The following is a 23988-nucleotide window of genomic DNA, read 5'->3' as shown; positions in this document are numbered from 1 at the left end:
AGGTTTAAGGGTCCTCCTATCTACTGATTGGAAGAGAACAGGATAAGATAGTCCCTATTTTGGCCAACATCTAATTTAGTTTTATATTGTTATGGACAATAACAACAAAATAAAAACAACAGTAAAATTAGTAGACAACATGATGTCTTCCATGTTTGACAAGAACAAAAAAAATCCTATACTTGTTTACAAGGGCTAGGTTCTTGTATTTTAATAAATACATAAACAAATTAAAAAAAATACAAGAGGGATAAAAAAATACAAGAGGAGTAGCTTTCAGCAACCCCTACTTCCTCAAGTACGCAAAAAAAAAAAAAAAAAAAAAAAAAACCTAATGGCATCACTCATATTTCCTAGAGTAAATTATTTCTATTTTCTTCACTGCAAAGTGTGTCAGAATTTTAAGTACAATGTTGAAACATGAGTTATCAGATTAGAACATGAGTCACTTCTAGGAAAGGAAGCAGAAACAGAAAGGAGATCAACATCTTTCAAAGGAATAAACACAAAAGAAAGGAAATAATTAACAAAAACATCCCTAAAAATAAGTGGCTCTCCAAAAGTGTTCTTACAGTATCTCCAAAATAATTTGGAAATGCTAACTGTCAAGCAAAGGAGGCCGTGCTTGATGAGATATCTTGTGCGCCACTTGCATTCACAGCAGACAAAACCACGCAATCTTAACCAACTCAGTGTCTCCCCACACTCGTGCTTTCTGTTTTGTAAAGAACATTCAAATGAATTGACCTCTCTACTCTTATAACAATTCTGGAAGCCAGGAAGATGGAACAGTTAACCCTGCTTGACATGAGAGACAACTCAAGCCCAGAGAATTAAGATATTTGCTCAACGGTGCACAGCCAGTATGAAGTGGCAGAGCTAGAACTGACATCTATCTTTTTGCTTCCAGTTCAATATACTTCCATTTCATGGCATCGCCTCACATGAGTGGTTTCGTCAGACTCCTACTGCTCATCCATTCGACAAATACTCAAACACCTACTTTGTGCCACACACAGAAGTGTGGGGATGCATCAGTGTACAAGACACAGACCGTGACAGTGCCTTCAGAACTCATGGTGAAGAAGACAGAGAAGAAAGAACAACTAAGACAGAATGGTAAATATGAAAATAGGGCTAAATGCCTGCTATCATACAGGAAGACGGGACAGGAGTTGGAGAGTGGCAAGGTGCATACAGTCAGGGAGGGTTTTTAGGAAGTTTAAAAAATTACAGCCTGAGGGTGCCTGGGTGGCTCAGCTGGTTAAGCGTCTGCCTTCAGCTCAGGTCATGATTTCGGGATCCTGGGATCAAGTCCCACTCCCTGCTCAGCAGGGAGTCTTCCTGTCCCTCTCTGTCTGTACCCCTGCTCATGCTCTCTTTTTCTCTCAAATAAATAAATAAATAAATAAATAAATAAATAAATAAATAAATATTCTTAAAAAAATAATTAGAGGCTGAAAATGAGCTATAAATAGCCATGCAAAGAATGAGAAGAATATTGTGACAAGCTAAGTGGACAGCGTGCCCAAAGATTCAGGGAGGAGGGATAACCCAGGTGCCTTTGGAAAATTGCAAACAGCCTTGGCAAGACCGAAGGGTGGATACACACGTTGCAGGGTAGAAGCGAGCTGCTGGTAGAGGGAGATTGGAGAAAGAAGAGACTGAAGATGTAGGCAGGAGCCAGAACATGAAGTTATTTTTAAGGACTCCATCCTGAGGGAAATAGGGAGCCAACGCAGGGCTTTAAGCAGGGGAGTGTTGTGATCACACTCATGCTTCAGAAAGATCACTCTGGCTGCAGTGTGGGGAACAGATGGGGAGGGACAACATCAGAAGGAGGGAGAGCACTTATTACTACAGCAATAGCAAGAGCAATTTCTGAATTTGTTTCGGAGAGATGGTAGCTGCCATAGGTAGATACTGAGACTGAACAACCACCAAATGCACATTTCAACGATTTTTACCCTGAACATTTTTTGAGAGCTCAGAGGTCTCTGATGCGTAAGTGATTGTTAGTCTATTCTATTTTATGACATCATGGGCCCACTTCACCAGAGCAAAGAATGAGAATATGCTATCACATAAAATAAATTAGATCATGATTTTGCCTATGTATCTTCCTATTGTCAAAATATCCATATTTTCTATCTGTAACCCTTCTATATAAATTGATCACTTTGGTCCATTCTTGCCTGTCCTCTCTGAAAGATGACAGCTTATCTACTAGTTCTCATAATTCATCCTTCTGTTGAGTCACTTCAGATCAGACATCAGTAGGATCGATATATATTATAATGGAATTTCTGTAACCTGTCAATGGATATGCATCATTGTCAAGTTGTGATACTGCCAATTGAAAAAAGTTTCTATTTTATTAAAATGTTTTTGAGGGGGCATCCCTGGGTGGCTCAGTGGTTTAGTGCCTGCCTTTAGCCCAGGGCATGCATGATCCTGGAGTCCCAGGATCGAGTCCCGCATCGGGCTCCCAGCATGGAGCCCGCTTCTCCCTCTGCCTGTGTCTCTGCCTCTCTCTCTCTGTGTCTATCATGAATAAGTATATAAAATTTTTTTAAAAAATGTTTTTGAGGGGATCCCTGGGTGGCTCAGCGGTTTAGCGCCTGTCTTTGGCCCAGGGTGCAGTCCTGGAGTCCTGGGATTGAGTCCCACGTTGGGCTCCCGGCATGGAGCCTGCTTCTTCCTCTGCCTGTGTCTCTCCCTCTCTCTCTCTCTATGTCTATCATGAATAAATAAATAAAAATCTTTAAAAAAATAAATAAAATAAATAAAAATAAAATGTTTTTGAAATTTCTCAGATTGATTATTAAATGGGGAATGTGTTGGTTGCTTTGTGGCTACTAAATTTCTTAAGAAATAGGTCATAATAGCAAAAATTTTTAAATCTACTTTATAGCATCTCATTTCTCAAGTACAATAGAATAATCCTTCATTTATCTGGGATGTTGAGAGGTGAGGTGTTCCACATGAGAGAACTTTCCAGGCATAAGACCCACAGAAATCTGTTTACAGTAGAAATATGTCTAAAATATATATTTATTATGGCTTTGTTTCCGTGAGCAATTATAATCAACTCCACTTGATAATCAAGGTCGTAATGTCAAATGAGGAAGGTCTGCTTGCTACTACCATCACCACTGCTGGGATGCTCTTAGGGATCAGGGCTCACCATTGTACCTTCAGGTGCCTACTACTGGTGACTGCAAACAGGAGGCCGTTTATAACAGCTGCTGCATGAAAAGACTCAGATGCTGTTCTAAAGAGCCAGAAAGCAAATCGAAGTATACTGACCTACTTCTTAAAATTTTTTGTGTCAGTTGTCTATGAGTTGGTGCTATGTTTTGTTTTCCCTCCTTTTTTTTTTTTTTAAAGATTTTATTTATTTATTTATGAGAGACACACAGAGAGAGGCAGAGACATAGGCAGAGGGAGAAGCAGGCTCCCTATGGGGAGCCTGATGTGGGACTCAATCCTAGGACCCCAGGGTCCTGAGCCGAAGGCAGATGCTCAACCACCGAGTCATTCAGGTGTCCCTTGTTTTGCTTCTTAAAAGTACTTTTTAATTTATATCTCAGTTTATAGCTATGTGTCAAACGGCTGAATTTACCAGAAGTCTGAGTTTAAGTGGGGGAAATGCTGTAAAAAAGACAGCGGAGTTTACATTGTTGCTGAAGTGGTGAGCTTCTGGTCAAACATTAAGTATGTCTGTACCTAGGAATTAGGATTGTGTTCTATTGACTAATCTTGGCTTGATAACAAAAATATAGCTAGTTCATTTTTAAATCTTGATTGAGATATCTGTAAACTTTCCATTTTTGCACAGGATTCTGGAGCTGAAAAGCACAATTATATTTACAGAAAAAAAAACTGACCGGAGCTCAAGTGTTTAGATTCCCATCCTAGTGTTATCCTCACTTTTCCAAATAAGAGAAGCATGTTCTTGCCACGGTACTGAGGTTCATTTTTCTCAAGAAAACATTTTTCCTTGTAGTCATTTTTATGATTTAACATGATTTCTATTTGACTTGGAACACATGCTTATAATTTGTCTTTCCTACCTTCTGAAAGGTTCCTTCTCTACAGAAACATAAGTGTGTTGGTTTTCTTATTTCATGGCCGTCAAAAGGCCATGATGCTCAGCATTCCTATGGCTACAGAGCTGCCCCTTCTGTTCCTGAAGACCTCCTTCTTCCTTTATTCTAAATCTATATTCAACTTCATTTCTACAGAGTAGTCTGTTCTGAGCTTACCCCAAACAGGGGAATTCATGCCCTGAGGAATATAAAGAATTAAAATCCTAAAGGGCCTCTAAAAACAACATTGGGCCCCTGGACTTGAGGCCTCAGCATGTAAGCCCACTGCCAGCAGGGCTGGGTCATGAATTTGCACACAGGAGCCAGAGGTTAAGAGCTCAGACCTTGGTGTAAGCTGGATGCGGCATCAGAGTCCCAACGTGTCGACTTATTAGCTGTGCACCATAAGCAAGTCACTTACCTGATGTCTCAGTTTTTGCAAATATGAAATGGGGTTAATAACATACCTCTCTTTAGGAATACCATAACACTGTATGTAAAATGTGCTTAGTACAACATGGTCATATCCTGTGATCAAAAATATTAATCAATACCATTATTATTGTTATTATTTTCTAGAAGATGACTATTCAAAGTGTAACAATCAATACCATTACCTCAAAGACTCACAAGCTCAAAGAAATAATAAAAAATTTCCTTAGTTTACTGATAAAAGCAATATGGGAGGAGTGGTATTGTAGAGCAAATGTGAGTTTGGGCTTTGGATGCACACAGAGCAGATTTGGGCCCTGGCCCCACCAGGCACCAATTATGTGCCATTAGACGGGACCTCAGTCTAAAGCCATTTTTCTCCTTTAATGAAATGATATTATCAGGATACGTGAGACAATCTATATAAAGCAGCCAGCAACATCTGGCCCCGACCACCCTTTGAAAAAGGTCTAAACTCATCTGGTGAGCTCATTGTCAAATTTATCTGCCACAGCTGTAAGGTGTAAAGGCAAAGATGGGCCCATAAGACAGGAAGAACTTACTCTCTTGGGCTGCTGGTACAGCCAGAAGTTGAGCTGCTCTTCAAAGAACGGCAGGGAATGGCAGCTTCCTCTCCCTCTCTTGCTCAAAGTGGCAATTCTTCAAAAAAGTACTAATCAAAGACAGGCCTGGCTACTGACCCCAAAATTACAGAAGAACCTGACACGATTTCTTGTTTTATAGAATGATTCCAGTTCTTGTAGAAACAGAATTCAGATTTTACACTCATGAGAAACCAACCGCAACCTGACCAGGCATTGAGGAGAAGCTGGGAAAAGTGAAAACAAGAGCCTAGGGATGCCATGGTTTGTACCGTAGCTACTGGCTGCATGTGGCTGCCATGCACCTGATGCGTGGCTGGGCTGAAGGGAAATGCCCTATAGGGGTAAATAATGTGCACTGGGCTGTGAAGAATTAGAAAAAAAAAAGCGAAAAACCTCATTAATTTATACTGCATGTTGAAATGATGCCATTTTATTTATTTTATTAGGTTAACGAAATTTTTAGAATTAATTCACCTGTTCCTTTTTACCTTTTAAAATATGGTTATTTGGAAATTTTAATTAAATATGTGGCTTGCATTTTGTGGCTCTCCTTGTATTTCCATTGGACAGTGTGGGTTTGAGCATAACTCCTTTGTCTACTTCCCCAGAGCAAAGAATCATTTTTAATCTTGATGGGCCACAAATCAAAATAACCATGTTGCCAAAACCTGCTAACTTTAAATGCCTCATGAAGATATCAAATCTCATAATTTTTATAAGAAGCAAAAGCTATTAAAATAACATTTTTTTTTTTACTTTGACAAATTTCTCATTTAAATCGGTCTGTCACCATTGCTTGAAAGGAGAATGGAAGGAGATTTCTGACAGAAAATGAAGAATTAGCTAAAGCTGAAGCAGTTACCATATTATACAAATGGAAGCAATAAAACCTTTTTTAAAAAAAAATCAGATCTGGTTTGAAGCACCTCCCAAAATACATATTCATAATTAAAATTAAATTATAAAGCATATTAAAAATTATTCCACATAGTCAAGCAGGCAAATTATAGAAAAATATCCAGTTATGAACATGCATTAAGACTCCTAATAAGGTAAAGTGCATAGGGTTGGAAAATCTTTAGCATTTCATAGTCTTTCTGTAATTATTTAATGGAAATAACAAATTCTCCAAGAGATTTTTCCCCACGGATTTCCCTTTTTTTTCCCAAAGATTTTTGAATCTCTAGTCATCAATCTTGTATAATTCATTACTTGTTTCTAGTAAAAATCTAGCATTTCCATAGTCTGTCAAGAGGACCAAATACTCATATGAGTTAGTGTGTCAGCCAGTTTAATAAACTATCCCACCGCCTGGTGAGCTAATCTGTTGCCTTTGTAGTTCTCACTTACTGCAAAACATAATCTGCACTTTGTGGAATTCAGATAAGCCAATGAATGGTTTCAACTCTCTACAAAAATTGCTGGAATTTGTTTGTTGGAAGAAATAGAATTCAAGAACCCAGAAAGGGGAGGGATGGGTGGGGAAGCCAGGACCACACATAGTAAGCCCTCATGAGAGTCACAGTTCCAGTCATCATTATCACTGCAACATCATTATTTACAGAAAAATCTTACCAATGGGAGCTGCTGGAAAAAATGATAAATTATAGGCACCTCCAAGTGTATTTACAAAAAAATTAACACATTATGAGTTCTCAACTTCTCGACTTCTAGAGCTTACTATCCATGAGTTAGTTACTCCATTTCTTCAGGATATAGGAAGGGATATACTTGGAAGGGAGGAAGGAATATTAGGATAGCAAGAGTTGAAGGAGAATAAGGTCTACTGCAGAGTCTGATTTAGGGGCCCAGACTTTGAATCTGTGCCAATAATTCCTGGCAGAGGTTTTTTTTGGAAGGATTTATGTCCAAAAGTATCCATTAAATCTTACTCTATGAAATCTTATTCTAAGGGTCAAGCTTTGAGAGAGATACCTAAATCTGATCAACTGACTGGCATCTAGTTATTTGCCAAATTTATTTTCAAGAACTATTATCATATAAAGGGCCAAGTTGAAATGGTGGATCTGGAGGACCCCATTGTAATGTGACACTGGCACAGCTAACTATTCAAGTAATGGCCAGAGATGCTCCCCCATGCTCACCCCACTTTAGAGGACAGACTGCACTTAAATTGAAAGGTGCCACCCACCTGCTCTCTGCATGAATCGAAGTGCAGCACGGAGCAGGGCTAGGGAGAGAAGTTCCAGAAGTACTGATAAGAAAATAAAAACTTGCCACGTGAAAATTCAGTTATCCTACCACAAATTAATTTCGATTAATTCTTCCCCAAGTGTATTCCTAAAAACCTGATTCCTGGGAGACATGTAGAGATTTAATGAAAGAGTTTCCATAAGTCATATAGATTTGGAAAATGCTGAAAACTAAATCCCTTTGCAAGAGAGTCACAATGTGCACTAGTTAGCATTTCCAAGGCTCTGAGAAGCCCTACTGGCAAAAGCCCTATTCAATTCAACTTTCCAAAAGGAATTGATCACAGAATCAATTTTCTCAGAACACCCACCATCAGAGGCAATATACTAAGTGTAATAAATAAACGTATACTGGAGCCTAATTGCTGAGGCTTGAATTCCGACTCTACCTCATTGCCAGTGCTGTGACCCCATGCACCTCAGTTTTCTTATCTGTAAAATGGGCCCATGGCAGAATCTATCCAAAAGGGTCATGTGGAGACTAAGTGAGTTAATGTGAGTAACGAGCTTATCAGAGAGTAAGTAGGGTGTCAGGGGAGCTATCTTGACCATTACCCCCAGGAAGAGTGTTCCAAGAAGTAGTAATTGGTGCTTTTAAGTTACAGCGTTTTTGTTTTTATTTTCATTTATTTATTATGAGAGACACACAGAGAGGGGAAGAGAGGCAGAGACACAGGCAGAGGGAAAAGCAGGCTGGGACTGCTTTTTCACACACACACAATCAACCCATTATCCCTTCACAGGCAGAGGGTAAAGCAGGCTGGACGCAGGACTCGATCCCGGTCTCCGGTCTCCGGGATCATGCCCTGGGCCGAAGGTGGCGCTAAACCACTGAGCCACCTGGCTGCTCAAGTTACAGTGTTTTATTTGTTTCAAGAACTTGTAACCATGTGGAAAAGACCAAAAAGAAAGCTGCTTTTCCTTTCAGCAACAGGTTGTGCAGGACTCTGACAGAAAGATTTTTAATAGGTTTATTCAGACAAGTCATATTATCACTGAATATCAGGGTTATATAATGCAGAGTACCAGGAAGAGCACTAGACTAAGAGTAAGGAAATGGAGATTGTACTTTTCAGTGTCCACTGAAGAACTGCTGACCTTGGGCAAGTCACTTAACCTCCCTCACCTCAATCCTCACATATAACGAGGGCTGGACGGATGAGGCTTGTTCCACTAATTCATTCACTCACAATGATAAAGAACATTTATAAATATACTGTTTTATGTTTTACTATATTTAATACTGTTCCAGATTTAACACAAATACGCGCATGCACATACACACACATAGGTAGTTATTATGTACACCTTATCCACTAGGTTGTAAGTTACCTGTGGAGAGGGATCATGCTCTCTTCATTTAAAACATCTTCAGCACCTAGTATAGCTAATGTTGAATGAACGCCTGTTTAATAGCAATCAACCCATTATCCCTTCATTCAAAAAAATTTCAAAACCCCTATGACATAAGACATTATGCTGAATATAGCTAAGTTTACATATTTCTGGGAAGTTATTAGTTCCACCTATAAAGAGTTTGCAGCTTAGTTTGTGAGGCACCAAATGATGACTAATTGTTGTGGTTTCTTTTTACAACCTTTCAATTTGCATCCCATAATTCAGGTGAGTTTTATGGTATTATTTTATATGGCAGCACCATGCTAGTTTTTTATATTATTATTAAAAGGCTCAATATTGTTATTAGAAGGATTTTATAAAGGTACTCAGGAACTATGATGGAAGAGGTGGCAAACTCAGTACATTACAATTAGAGCAAGTAAGCTCCAACCAACTTTATGTAAAATTTTAGGTTAATAAGAATATATATTAAATGAAAACTTCTTAACAAGTGAGGAGAAAGAGGCACATTTTGGAGCTGGTTGTAAATACAGATGATCAAATTCCTTCTTTTGGAACAAATCATTTACTCGTTTTCCTTCAAATATACAGTTGTGTATAGCCTCACCCAGTCTTAAAAAAAAAAATGACCAAGAGCTCGGCTCTCCAAGAACAACACAGGCATGAATCAACATCTTCTATAACTGCTAATCAAATTGCAGTTCTCTCTTTTCACTGACAAAAACATTCCAGGGATCGTAGATGTCATCTCTAAAATCAGAATGTTCCGAATATCTGCCCGAATCCAATGGTAAACTATCCGATCCAGGCTGCTCTGAGATGGGGAATGTGAACACAGTGCTTGCTGAGTATATCCTGGGTATTTAATCTTTGTGAAAAGTGTGCAGCAACTCTTGTGGATAAATTACTAGATCTTTAACACCTCAAAATAATTGTGCATTTTCATCATTTTTCTTGGGGATTGCTTCCTAGCAGCTCCTCCTCAATTGGCAGCTCTTTATCAGTAATGTAACGTAGGAAAATTTCAAGGACAACAGTGGTAGACGAGGGTCCACATAAATGGCATGTGTGATGTGACCAGGCAGATGATTACCAAGGATGTCTTTGGTTTGCAGAAAGTTTAATAAGTCTAAGAAAATAAGAAAGTCCTCCCTGCCTTGCCCTACTGTATACACTGTTCCTATTGTATATGCCTCTTGAGTTTGCAGGTGTCTCCTTAAAGACAGGTCATGGAAAGTCAATGACAACCAGGACACCTTAGCAACAGAAATTAACCTGCAGATCTGGCAGGCAGATATACATTTTAGGGAGCATTAATCTTACTGGAACTATCAAACTGGACTTCACGAAATGAACAGAGACTCAAAACAACAAAAGCAACCAACAGCATCCATTCCAACATTGCAAATTTCTTAGATATTACAGATGTCACCCAACAGTGCGTGCATTTGCTTCCCATATGTGAACAAAACTGAGGCATCACAAGATAAATTTGAATGGAATGTTAACCTTCACTTAAATTTTTTTTTCTTTTCCTAGCTGATGACACAATTTTAGTATTATCACAACGGAGCTTCTGGCTGGAAAAAATTAAATTAATGGATGGATTAAAAAAAGCTTAGAAACTTAAAAAAAATAAACAACTTTCAAATATCTATCCTTGATGGTGTCAAGAGCCAAGATGAATGTATTTCAATTGCAACTTCCAAACTAAACTCACAAATTACTACCATTATGCTAAGTGTTAGCTACCCCACTGTGCAGTTTTGCTTTGTGAATTTTTACCTTCCTCTATGAACACTTTTAGCCACTGATCGCACAGCCTTTCAATGTTTTCTGCCTTTTCCTTTAAATAAACTGGCTCTGGCTCCTTCCATCTGGTTCCCCTTCCGTCAGCAACCCTGCACCTGTTCACACCTCCTCTCCTGTTGGATTCCACTGAACATTTCCTCCTCTGCCAGGGCTATTCTGGCACTCGCAACCTTTCTGTCATTCAATCCATCTGTCAGAAGTGAACTTTGTTTACCGCAAGCTTCTGCTTTCTTCTTCAAGAAGCAAAGCCCCTCAAGGTCATTGTCAAATGAACTGTCGGCATGGATTTAAATCCTCTACTGCTAACCAGCAGAAGATGAAGTTCTGTTGTGTAATGTACTTGTGAAAATTACTTTTGGGTTCGGGAAGACAATAATTTGGAGTCAAAAGTAGTAAGACATGGTATTTTCATGATCATTTGTAAAACCAGACAGCTGATATGTATTTCCTTCATGTGTGTCTGCACTTCTTATTATATCAAGTATGAACTATATGTATAAGAAGCAAAATAAAAGTTTTAAAGTGAAATCAAAATATCATAAACAAGTTTACACTATGTAAAAATTGCTTCATACTATACAGCATTAACTTGAGGAATAAATATTTTCACTAATGAATTAGCCAAGGGAAAGAGTATTCCAATTAAGAAATTTTACACTGAAATGCTTAAAATGTACAAATATGTACCATTTCAATTATAAGCTATATATTAACACACAGCTCCATTACTGCTTTGAAAGACTGAACCCATAATATACAAATTGAGTATATTTTAAATTCCATCATTTAAAAAAATAAACAATTCTGCTTCAATAATATTCAAATATATGTTGCCCAACAAGCACATCATCATCTAGCTAAAGAAATAGAAATTGTACCAATAGGACAGTTCTGTGAAAAAAAATTAACTCATAAAAATTAGGTGAAAATTATACTCTCAAGTGAATTTATTCTGTGTCATCCACTGCTATCAAGTATTTACCCTCCCTTCAGAAATCGGACATGAAATCACTTTATGTTGAATTATTTCCCAGTATTTCAGACAACTATATTCTCTAGGAAAAAGGTAAACCAATGACTCAATTCAGTTTTCTTTTAAGAAAAAGGGAGATCACTTTTCTAGGAGAAAAGAGATGACACGAATTTTAACCAAAGCACTGTTAGAAATGTGAAGCTAAATGTAAACCTAAGTGGTACTTCATTCATAATGCTGCTTTTATATTTGGAGGAATTACCCCAAGATTTGATCCTATTGCATATGTTTTTATTAATAAGCACAATTAATTGAGCCAGGAAAATTTTCTAAATCCTTTGTAGAAAAGGCAAAAATGAAAGCTTTTCTCACTGACATAAAATTGCAGGCAGGTTTTATTAATAAAAGCAGTTTAAAAACCTGCAATCTAAAATTTGAATCTTAAGGGTTTGGTTGATTAAATATTTATAATTTACAAAAAAAAAAGACTTTTCCAGAACAATTCTTCAGATGTGTTAGAGAAAATTATTGTGATGCTAAATATAAAAGCAAAAACAAAACCCGACAAAGACAGCTTCAAATCCAAGTGCAGAGACATTCTTTTTTAGCTCGAATTTCAACTCTATTCCTAATCTCCAAAATTCCCTATGTCCTATAAATCATTCTTATGAAACATATATAATGTAATTGAAGGTGTGGCTTTTGAACACAAAATATGAATTCTAAGAGGTGCTTCCTTTTCCAGCTTCCCAAAACATGACTTCTAAATAATCTCTATTCATGTGGAGAAAATTTCAGAAGTAGTATCTAATTTACCCAGCAAGTTTGTTTAATATTTTTCTCTGTATTTTATCCCCTTTAGTGTAATCTGTGCCTGACAGTAGCTTGGTTACCTGGATCCCTGCTTCTGAATAGCATAGAAAGGGTACTGGTAATCTGATCACTTCCGTGGTCTGATTTGCTATATAAAAGAAAGAAGTATTAGCAAAATGCTAGTTTCACAGGGGCTGCTTAAATCACCGTGAAGGAACGCTCCATTCTTAGCAAATTGCATTTCAGAAACCCACTAGTAGGCTTGTTTTAGAAAATGTATATGACAAGAACATAAACAAATGAAAAACCGCTCAGTTGAACAGCACTTACACTCACACACGGATGCATGGGGTGTGTACACACATCTACTCTTCCCCTCCATAAATACGTAAGAAAAAGAAAAGGGAAATAATATCACGATTACTCTTCCAAATAGACCGATTTAAGGAATTCAGAGAATACTTTACAGTTATCTGCCTCAGGTGTAAGATGCTTGTTTTATCTTTTAAGCAGAAAAACTAGGAAAAAGTTTTAGATACTTTGATACCAGCATCTGAAAGACAAATTTCACAGAAGAATAAAGATAAATAAAAAAAATAAAAAATAAAATAAAATAAGGTGGCATTGAAGCAATGTTGCCAGGTTGCATTAGAGAACAGGGAAACCATTTCCAAGGGCCCTGCTAGGTGTGGAGGAAGAGCTGATGTCACTCACATTCGTTCATACCAGTTTTTCTGAAGCAGCATATGTACGTAGGCTGGAAGGTAAAAATATTTCAGCTCCTTAATAGAGAACTGACCGGCCTCATTTATCGACATTCTGAATGAGACTAGCAGTTTTGCTTTTCCAAGAATTTAAAACGATGAGAATACAACGATTTTTCCCTGGTGTATGTATTTTTCTGCCTATCTATCCCTGCAGCCTTTTAACAACAGAGGGTACTCCTTCTTCCACCCCCTTCCTCAGTTACCTCAAGGCAAGACCTTGTTTCAGATGTGAAAATATTTGTAGGACTTCAGGACAAAGAACTGAGACATTTTCACAGAGTTGAGCAAGGGGGAGAAGACAAATTTGTGAGATTCTGTTAAGAGTAAGGAGAAACTAAATGACAACTTTAAATCTGCCACAATCATTTACTAATGTGCTGTTATATCAAATAAGTCTAATTTTTTGACAGCACCAAATTAGATTTATTGCAGAAACTGCTGCATAAATAGCATATGGCTATGTTATACCACCTATTTCAAATCCTGGTAATGTTTCCCCCTCCCCCTCCAAAATGAATAAATTGAGCCAAGCTACAAAGCTTCTGCAAAAAAAAGAGAGAGAGAGAGAAATATACTAGTTCAAAAACAGATGTAGGAGATCTGGATTTCTTTGTTAAAATAATAGTTTTAGCATCAATGTCCCAACTCTATATTTAAAAAACACGATTCCTTAATGAGTTATTAAATTTAATAGGTCATTTTCTCTTTCATTTCTTTCAGAATGACTTGCTTTTATTTTTGTTTTAAGGTTGAGTTCTGAATTAGGCTTAGCATTCTGATGTTCAATCGCAGTTTTACGGGAGAGAAAAGAAGGTCAAGTGGCTCTGGATCAACATGGCTCCAATTAGGTTATGAGAAATTATTAGGCATAAATGCACATATCATCTGTTGGTCTGGGCTTTCATTTGTTAAAGACATATGTGGTAGAAATCATATCAAAAAGTCTCTTCTAATTTTAACCATAGCCTCAATATCAGAAACTCTCTGATGCATAAAATACATAAAGCGATCCTTCCCTGTGCCACATCATACACATGAGGACGGCAGAACCACACAAACAGCAAAAACCAAAGTTCTGTGGGAGCCAGGGATGAAAATGCATGCCCCGACTTTCGAGATGGACAATTCTTCCTTCCTCGCTCTCTACCCTGATGCCCGCCCCCACCCCCAACCGTGCTACAAATTCAACTCAATTTTTCTTTTGAAACAAAAGTTTCCGTTCTTCCGTGGATGGGAAAGACATTGCAAGGTCTTATCTCAGACCAATGGGCACACCACTGCAAACATCATGGCACTCGGCTACCCCGCAGACTCCCTCTCTGTGGTCAGTCTTCCCAGCTGCCCTATCTGTTACTGTCTGATTAGTTCTGCTAAGGAGCCCCTCCCCTGCCAGCTTTCGATGCCATCTGTTCTACGCAAGATGGCTGCTGCCCAGCAACCTAACACTGCCCTCCTACCTGGCACCCGGCTACCATCCTTACCCCAAAGTGCTAACACAGGTTCTCACTGCTGGCAGAGTCAGGATTTCATTACTACTACTTTGACAAGTGCAGGGTTGTTTGTAATTTCTCTTTTATCCTGATTTTGATTGTACAACCACCTCCCACTGATTCAGTTTGCTTCAGTTTTGTTGCTCACAGATTTTACTCTCCACATTAATCTCCCTCTGGCATGTTACTGCATCTGTTCCCTTTTTTATTATTAATTTTCAAATTCCCACCATTTTTGACAAAAAGGAGGTAATCTACACTCTGTTTCTGCCCATTTCATTTTCTTTAATTTGGAAGATAAGTATGAAAGCATGCCAAAGAAGTTAATTCTCCGTTAACAGTTTATTTTCTGGCATCCCCAAGCCTTTGTATATGAAAAACAGATAGGAATAAATGTTGACTGAATCACAACAACAAAGTCGCAACCATTCCTGAATTTAATGAAAAGCAAACATATGAAACAGCATCTCAAAAGTTGATTAGTTACATGAGTTGTCTCATGCTGTCCTTCTTTCTTCCACTTTTAACAGACAGACAAGCCTTTGTGCAAATCAATCTGAGCGCGGGACCTGAATTTGGGCTCCTCTTACATTTCTGACATGGGCTCTCTTTTCACCGGGGATGGATTTTATCTAAGTCCTAAACGTAATTATCATCTTTCCTCACTGAACATTGTCGACTAATTCAATAGTGACTGATCCTGAATAAACGCCTTATTTCAGAAATAGGGGAAGAATCCAGAACTGCCATCAGTGCAACAAGGCAGAGCTTAAAGAGCCCCAAGGTTGCAGAGCTACTCCCATTATTTCTCACTTGACGAACAGCTAATATCAGGAGTACCAAGGTGGTTTTCCTCCGAAGACAAAGAGGGCCATCTAAGAGTTAGAAAGTGGGAAGTCATATATTTAACGATATATTCTCTTCATGTCCCTGACTTGTCACCATCACCACCTTGCCAAAAAAAATTTGAGTAATCTGATCTTGCTGCAATTGCCCTAAAGTTTTCTAGATTGAGCAATGCACTGTGACTGCTAATTAATATATTTTACACAAATTCTCATTAGTAGCATCATCCCTGAACAGATGAGGAACCCCTCAGATTTACAGAACCCTGAATGAGTTTTGTGATTTTCATATTCACATATATCTTCATAAAATTACAGTTAAGATCTACAGGAAATAAAATGCAGTAGGAGACTTTTCCCAAGGTGACAGAAGGTCCTCAGAAAGAGAACCAGGACTGGTGTCAAAAGCAAGCTATGCCCAGCCTGGAAACCAGCAACCCTCGTACCTGCTAAAACCCACTTTTAATGCCTCATCTTGAACTCCCTCTTCCCCCTACCCCTTGCATATATTCCAATAGTGACTTCTTACTCTATTTTATATACTTCTTTTGTTGCTATAGCTACATTAGAATAATTAGAATAACTGTACTCTCAACATAGGGTGGATTCTTTTGATAAAGGGATCCCTTCATACTCTGCTTGGCTCTCCCCCCAACCACCTTGGCCAGGGCAGGAGATGCTCAGCTCTCCCTCAGGTGACCAGTGCCTGCTGTGGAGAGGTCATGCAGAGCCAAGGTGGAGCAGTTTTTCCCTCAGCTGGACGTCAGTGTCATAGGCTGTTTCCAAATGTTTCCTGACCCATTTGGTGCCCACTCTGAGTTCCTGAATTCAGGTAATTGTACTGTCTGCTAAGCCAATCTAACAGAGGAGTAGCTTTATTAAAAATGTGTTTAGTTGCATTGGACCCTAGTCCCTGGTGGGACATGGATGGCCCTGGGGTGGACCCTGAGGAAACTGGATATTCCCCCAAACCTCTTTATTTCCTGGGACCCTAAAAATGAGCTTTGATTCCAACATTTCACATCAATGAATCACTGTATAATCTCCTTGTGGGTATCAGGGAAACATCAAATAACAAGTGAGTCATACCCAATAATCGGTCTAGCCAACACTTCCAATTAGGAAGAGGTGTTTAAAAAGAAATTAAACATCAAGTTTTTTTTTAATTTACCTTAAATTAATATTGGAGATCAGAGCTTCCTTTTAGAAAAAATATTCTTACTTAGAGCTACCAAAACAACAGTTCTATGTTTTTGCTTTTTTTCTCCTTCTATTTGCATTGAACTTGATGTTCATTGTTGTTGAGTCGGGCAAATGCTGTGGGCAATCCTTTCTCGGTTTCCTCTGGGCTTCTTCAGAAAATGAGTTGGCTGCCACCACCACCATGCTCCAGGCTGTGGGCCTGTGTGGCAGGGGAGAAGAGACATCCCCGGTGTCGATTTTCATTGCGCACACATTTGAGCTTCACAGAACCGAGAGAGAAGCGAGCCAGGGAAAGTTAGGCAGAGCCCACCCGCAGAGACACATGCTCTGGCAGCCTCCACTCTGACCTTTCTCGCCCAGGGCTGCACCGAGACCAGGGTTCTTAGCCCATCAAACAGGTGGAGGCAAGGGCACTCAGGCAACCCGGTGTCCACCAGAGCAAAATGAAACGCCTTTGCCTTCCTGGCTCTCTGACAGCCCGTTCTCTCGGGTACCGGGTGGGGGAAAGAAAAGAGGACGCAATTTAAAACAGTACCAAGGCCATCTATTTCAAGACTTGAAGATGTTGGTTGCACATATATCCATTTAAAAGTATTTTTGACACGTTCTCTGCTTAATTTATTCATGAAAGGAGTACAAGAAAAAAATAAGCTTAACTTTTAAATGGAAACTTGAAGCTAAAAATTCTTCAATAAAACTCAGGAGGGAAAAAAAAAGTTCACCAAGGAATAGCAAGATTACATGTCAATGCTGTACTCCTCTTTCCAAAATGAAGAGAGATTGGAAGTTTGGTTCTTTGACCTAAGCCAACTGTCATCTGAAAATAAGTGCAGTTTCTTCTTAATTTTCCCCTAATAATAAAGAGCGGAGGCAAAGTTGTGCAATGCTTGTAGAGAATTTGCTAGACGCAGCCTGATGTCAAACGTGGTTCAAGAGACCTGTTTCCTAGACTATGAACCGAGATTCTGCAATCAAAAGAGTATTTCTACTTAGCTCTGAAATGCATTTTTGCATCTATCTGTGAACAGGAGCTCAAGAGCAGAGGCTCTGGACTCTGACAGACCTGGTTCAAAGCCTGCTTCTTCGGCTTGGCACCTTACCTCCTTCCCGGTTGATTTCAAGCCTCAGCTTCCCTGGGCTTGCTGTAAGGACTGAGAAGGCAGGGAGTTCAAACTTCTTGTGTAAAAGCTTATTTTCTCAAAAATTTTTTTGCAAAGCATGAGTTTATAAAATAGGAACAAAATGAGTTACAATAATTTTTTTAAATATTAAAAGACACAGAAAAAAAGGAAAAAGTCCACTGATCATGCACTTGGTTGGATATTATGGCATTTTAAAATAAAAGTTACTAAGCACTCAATCTTTGTATTTATGGTAGACTTATCATTTATAGTCTATCACAGGCCACATTTCACGTCACACTGCTGCTGGGAATCAGGCACGGTGCTTGGCTAGTACTAGGGGCTCATTAATGCATCTTTTGCACATCTCTCTTTTTGCATTCTAAGAGTTCTCTAAAGAGAACCACAAAGTCACCCTGTGAAGAAATAACCCTGCCTCCTTGGCCTTACAGCATTATGACAATGGAGACTATCACTCACAATCCAATATGAACAGAAATGTACTCTTCTTTCCCCCCCTTGCACTTTGTTCCTAGTCAAGGGAAAAAAAATCAGAGATTATATTTTTAAAGACGAGAAGGGATGCCTGTTGTTTATTATCCCAGGGGTCCCTGGCCCCTTTTCCCCTAGTAAGAGCACTTTTTTTTTGCTCAGTGTAACTCTCATCCTTTACTCCAGTGCAGAGGACTGTGTGTACCCAAGGGGTGGCTGTGTGATCAGAAGTAGGGGAGCCAGGGAGTCATATTCTTACAGTCTGAAGTCACGGGCATCGTGACTTTACCTTCATTTCAGACTGAGGGATGTGACTCCATGGTACGGAAGAACCTGAAGGAATGAGCCAACATTCAGACAAAAGTCAAGCCTGGGATCGGCAGAAAAGGACAGCATCCTGGTGCGGACCCATGTCCCTGCTCCAGGAGAGCCTGAGGCCAGCTGTGTCTGGATTTTACACGGTCTGGTTATCAGGCTAATCAGTTCCTCTGTTCTGGGTTTCTGTTACCTCAACCAGAGTCCTGACTCCTACTGGTAACAACTACATTCAAGAAAGCATTTATAGTCCTTAGTACCAGAGGCTAAACACTCTGCAATGCTGCACAAAGAAAGACTTCATCACCTCTCTCCAAGTAAATCACCTATCATAACAGGATAACACAGTGACCTCTCTGTTATACCCTTTCTCACTTTTTTTTTTTTTAAAGATTTTATTTATTTATTTGAGAGAGAGAGGAAGACAGTGACAGAGATAGCAGGAACAGGGAGGAGAGGGAGAAGCAGGCTCCCTGCTGAGCGGGGAGCCCAAGGTGGGGCTTGATCCCATCATGACCTGATCCGAAGGCAGATGCTTCAACGATTGAACCACCTAGGTGCCCCCCTTTCTCACTTTCAGAAAGATACAAATACTACAGTTCAGGTTATTATCTCTCTAGGTCAAAGGTTAGACCTTCCCACCATGTGGATTGCAACCATAGGGAAGAGCAGAGAATCCACTCTATGGGCCTTGTTGAGATTCCTGCTGATTCTTTGAAGTACCTATCACTGAAAACATAGTTTCTGGAAGAGAAAAAATAAACATTTGAAAGGCAACTCAGCTGAAGTAAGCTGGAACCTGCAGGTTTAATGGCAGGTTGGTCTCCCTTCTGTTTTGCACTGAGAGCCACTCAAGTTCTAAAGTCTCTCTAAAGTAAACAGAAGGTTTCCGGCGGTAATTCCCCTCCTCAGACCGGAGGAAAGGATGTAAGAATATGTTTCAATACAGATACAGCAGGTATGGAGAAGAGTGTTTGCCTCCATAAGTAGTCAACAACAATCATATAAACATTTCAAAATGTTCCAATATATTGTATCATGAAGTAATCTATCCCATTGATGTAAGTGGTAATCTCATGAGAGGGGTCAAAACCGGTAGCTCTTTAAAAATGTTTGGACATGTCAGAAACAAATATGTGAAGGAATTTCCACTTTGTCGGAAAGACCTCTCTTTCCTCTTGAGTAAAAATGAAGTGAAGAAGGTAAGATAGTTGTATTATGGTATGTTAAAACGTGACTAAGGCAACTGACCCCAACACAGTTTCTTAGGAAAAGCCCAAACCAGGACTAAAACACACTGACACGTATTTATATCAGTGTATGAGGTGGCAGCTAACACTTATTTCAATTATAAATTTATGCTACTGATTTCTCCAACTGTACTTTCAGGAACAACTATCTTAATCATTTTCCTTGGAATTTACACAGAGTTCCAGAGTGATAGATAATGGTATAGGCCTGGTAGGCGAGCTGAGCTGCTGGGGTTGAAAACCTGCTTCTATAAGATGGCAGCTGTGTAAATGACCTTAGAGGATCATTTTACTTCTCTGTACCTTGGTTAGCTCAGCTGTAAGACAGGGAAGATAACAACCTGTACCCTCTTGAGCTCTGGGTGGGATGGGGGACACTAAATGAAAAGCAATGAGCTCAAGTCTTGGAACACAGAAGGGATTCGTAAGTGACAGCCACAGCCCTGAGCCATTACCTCTGTTCTTATTTTTTTAAAGAGGTACTGCATGAGCATGGTAACCAGGCGGATCTTAAGATGGATACATTCTTAATCTCAGAAACTGATGCTTTTAGGTATTTAGAAGACAGGTTGTAAATAAGAGGCTACCTGTCTCTCTGCTCCTGTAATACTTCATCTGGAATCTCCCTTCTGGATCTTTTCATTTATCTTACCAGCTTTTTGTGTATTTTCTTTTCTTCCCTACCACCCTGTAAGTTTCTATCAGAAGCGTCACCTTTTAATTATTGAGAATGCTAACTTGGAACTGTGTGTGCATGTGCATGTGCATGTGTGTGCATGTGTGTGTGTGGTTTTTATGCAAGCATATTTAAGTGAGAGTATGGTATATTTTACCAACTCTACTTGAATTGTTAGAATGACTATCATTTGATTCTACTATACTTAAATATGTATATGCATACAAAGTTAAAAATGAAAAAAGCTATTTCTATCTTTTCTCCATCTTACACTTTTTACTCTGATATATTTGAGAATATATATACATATGTATGTATATATTTGTTTATTAATACTGGGCTTTGAAAGAACAGTCATAAACTTGTAGTACATTGGCCATCCCTATAATGAATTACTGAGCTCTAATTCTTTGCAAAGGGCTGAGCCAGATGCTCTGAAAAATAGAACATTAATAAGACCTCTCATCCCTCATTTGAAGAATAACACATTCCAGGACGTAAGAAAAGCAAGTACATAAAACCCTTCAGAGTATTAACTCATTTTTTTTTTCAGATTTTCATTGTCCCTGTTTTGAGTAATTCACTCAGGATATTAAGCCTTCAGCTCTGAGTGGAAAGGAGGATTCAAAGGGAGACACACTCCTCTGGTAGTGGGGCCATCTGGGAGGGCTACAGTGGAAAAATCAGGATTTCAGAGAGACCTGGAAAGAAGGTAAGATTACAATAGGGCTAGAGAAGGTCAAAGGGGTATTCTAGGTGTAGAGAATAGCAAAAGGGGAGAAAAGCTCCAAAGTGCAATTTGGCTTGTGACATGAGCCCATGAGAATGATGATAAAACTGGAAGGCTGGGACCCTGTCCTGGAATGTTACCCATGAGTGGTCTAAACCTCCTGTAATAGTGTAACACCAGGGAAGGTTTCAGGAGCAGGTGACAGAGTCAAGACAGTGCTTATGAATATTCAATTGGCAGTGCCTGGTGAGAAAGACCAGAAGGGTCCATGACCCTTGTGAGAAGGTTAGCAGAGCCTAAGTTATGATGAATGTAAATGGTAGGTCTCTGAAGGATACCTCCAGAAAATCTCTCTGAAGTTCAAACTAAGAAAACACCTTTAAAAAAGAAAAAATATTTATTTATTTTACAGGGGGTGGGTGGGGGAAAGGCAGAGGAAGGAAAGAGAATCTCAAGCAGACTCCCAGCTGAACATGGAGCCTGATGTGGGACTTAATCTCAGGACCCTGAGATCATGACCTAAGCCAAAATCAAGAAACAGATGCTGAACCAGCTGAACCACCAAGAGGCTCCCTAAGGGAACATCCTAAACAAAGAATATTTCAAGCAAATTAAATGCCTAACACTGGGAAATGGGCACTTCGTCATGGGGTGTCTTCAGTCACCATTAGGATCACTGATGATTAGAGCTAGATGGAAACTTAGATATCAGGTTATAGCCTCATTTTATAGGTAAGCAAGCAGGTTCAAAGAATTAAGCTATGTGTCAAAAGTTGCAAAGACGGTCAATGCCCAGAAGAAGATTCTAAAACTCGGCTTCCTCAATGCTCAGAGGCCCGGGGACTCCCCTAAGAAAAGCATGTGACTTTGTTACATCATTCTGTATTCTTTTCTTAGGACTGATGATCCCTTTAGTCTCCTTGGCTGGTGGAGCTCCACTCTCGTATTCTAAGAGCATGACCCTCTTATGTTTTCACCCATTTCCTTGGCTACTACCAGTAGCTTTACATAAAAGCATCTAGTAAAGAGCCTCAGGCCTTGACCTTTCTCCTCACACTGGACCTACTCTGCACATCTCCACCTGATTCCCAAAATACAGTGTATTATTTTCCTCTGTTATTCCTTTTAAGTCCCCTAATGGAATTAATGGCTCATTCAGTTAACATAGGCTAGAAAGTCTGGAATCACCTTTAATTCTGGCCTCTCTCATTTGCTACTCAAATGCCTCTTAAAGATGATATTTCCGTTCCATTTTAATGGCAAAGCCATGCCCAGGACTTCATGACTACCTCCTGGACTGGGGCTTATACTCTAATCGGGGTCCCTCAGTCAATGATCTCTTTCTCAGGCAATCTGTCTTCAATTACCCTACATTTACCTTCCTTAAATCCATATTTGAACACCTTAAAGTTCAAGCTCTCTTGCTTTCTTACTTGAATTACACAGCCTCCTAACTGAAGGGTTGATAAATTGTTTCTGTAAAGGGCCAGATGATATTTTAAGGCTTTGAGAACCATACTCAATTCTGCCATGATAGTCCCAATACATAATGCATAAAGGATAATCATGGCTGTGTCCTATAAAACTTTATTTATGGGTATATAATTTTTATGTGTCACAAAACATTATTTTTCTTTTGTGTTTTTCTTCCCCAGCTATTTAAAAATATAAAAACCATTTTTAGCTCATGGACAAAAAAAGACAACAAGCCATATTTATAGACTGTAGTTGCTGACTCTGCCCTAACGGGTCTTCCTATTTCTTACATCAGCTCTCCAAACTTACTCTCCACACTGCTGAGTCAGAACATCGACCCAAAGAAGTGATCATGTCAACAGCCTTACTTAAAATATATCAAGAGTAACCCATTACTGTCAGAATGGCCAAAACTCCAGAATACGGACCACAAGGCCCTGCCTCTGGTCCCTGTTTGCCTTTCCAGGCTTATCCCCTGCCAAATACCTAACCTGAGTGTGTCCCATCTTTATGCCTTTGTATATATTGCTCCATCCACCCAGGTTACCCACCCCATCTTCTTCCATTTTGAGAATTGCTATTGAAGAGCTCATTAATCAAAACAGCTCCAAACGTCTCCTCTTTCAGAAAGCTTTCCCTGTCATCTTCACCTCCAATGCACAGTGAGCCAATTCTTCTTCCTATGTGCTCCTGTGGTAACTTTATTTCTATTACTGCATTATTATGGTACTTGATTGTAACGGCAGTAGCAGAGCGCGAGCAGCTTAAGGGGAAGAACTGAATCTGATTTTTTTTTTCTCTAGACCCAAGAACCTAGTAATGTACTTGAAAGATAATAGGTGCTCAATAAATATTTGTTGAATGAGTGACTGTTAAACTTACCAGTTGGGTCTTTCAGTTGGGTCTTTTCCATTTTTTAAAGTAATCTCTCTGCCCAACGTGGGGCTCAAATTCCCAACCCCAAGATCAAGAGTTACATGTTCTACCAACTGAGCCAGCCAGGAGCCCCTCTATCTTCTATTTAAGTCTAATTAGACAATAAAGAGGAAAAGACAGATGAGTGATAGCTGATGTATCTTTCAGATACAGATGATCTATAGATTAATACTCCAGTTTTTCAATTTTCTTTGCCCTGGGAGATCTGCATTCTTATTTCATCATTACTTATAACGTGGTTTTCATATTTGATGTTAAACTTTGTTTAGACTATGTCATTCGAAATGTTTAAGTGAAGACTAAGCTACCTGTGTGGCATTTACTTATTTTGGCTGGTCTACACAGGCAAAGAAAGACGTAATGTTTCTCAGCCACATACTTGAGTATAC

The 23988-nt window shown here is 39.2% G+C and overlaps 1 protein-coding gene and 2 long non-coding RNA genes across 19 annotated transcripts in view; 2 read left to right on the top strand and 1 right to left on the bottom strand.

The window, feature by feature from the left end:
* Nucleotides 1-23988, bottom strand: part of SDCCAG8 (SHH signaling and ciliogenesis regulator SDCCAG8) — a 242196-nt gene that overhangs the window by 92325 nt on the left and 125883 nt on the right. The window lies entirely within an intron of this gene.
* LOC125755427 (uncharacterized) lies at nucleotides 665-11046 on the top strand. Its single transcript, XR_007411976.1, has 2 exons — nucleotides 665-1119; nucleotides 10240-11046. It is a non-coding gene; the product is annotated as an uncharacterized LOC125755427 (long non-coding RNA).
* The window catches only part of LOC112648743 (uncharacterized), a 44611-nt gene continuing 36529 nt past the window's right edge, over nucleotides 15907-23988 (top strand). For both annotated transcript variants that reach the window (XR_003129275.3, XR_003129274.3), the window contains exon 1: nucleotides 15907-16232. This is a non-coding gene — a long non-coding RNA (uncharacterized LOC112648743). The remainder of the gene's footprint in view (nucleotides 16233-23988) is intronic.

The sequence above is a fragment of the Canis lupus genome, chromosome 7, assembly GCF_003254725.2.
Source record: "Canis lupus dingo isolate Sandy chromosome 7, ASM325472v2, whole genome shotgun sequence".
In the NCBI taxonomy this organism is placed as follows: Eukaryota; Metazoa; Chordata; class Mammalia; order Carnivora; family Canidae; genus Canis; species Canis lupus.
Note: the sequence above shows the minus strand (reverse complement) of the source record. Positions and strands in the feature narration are given on the sequence as shown.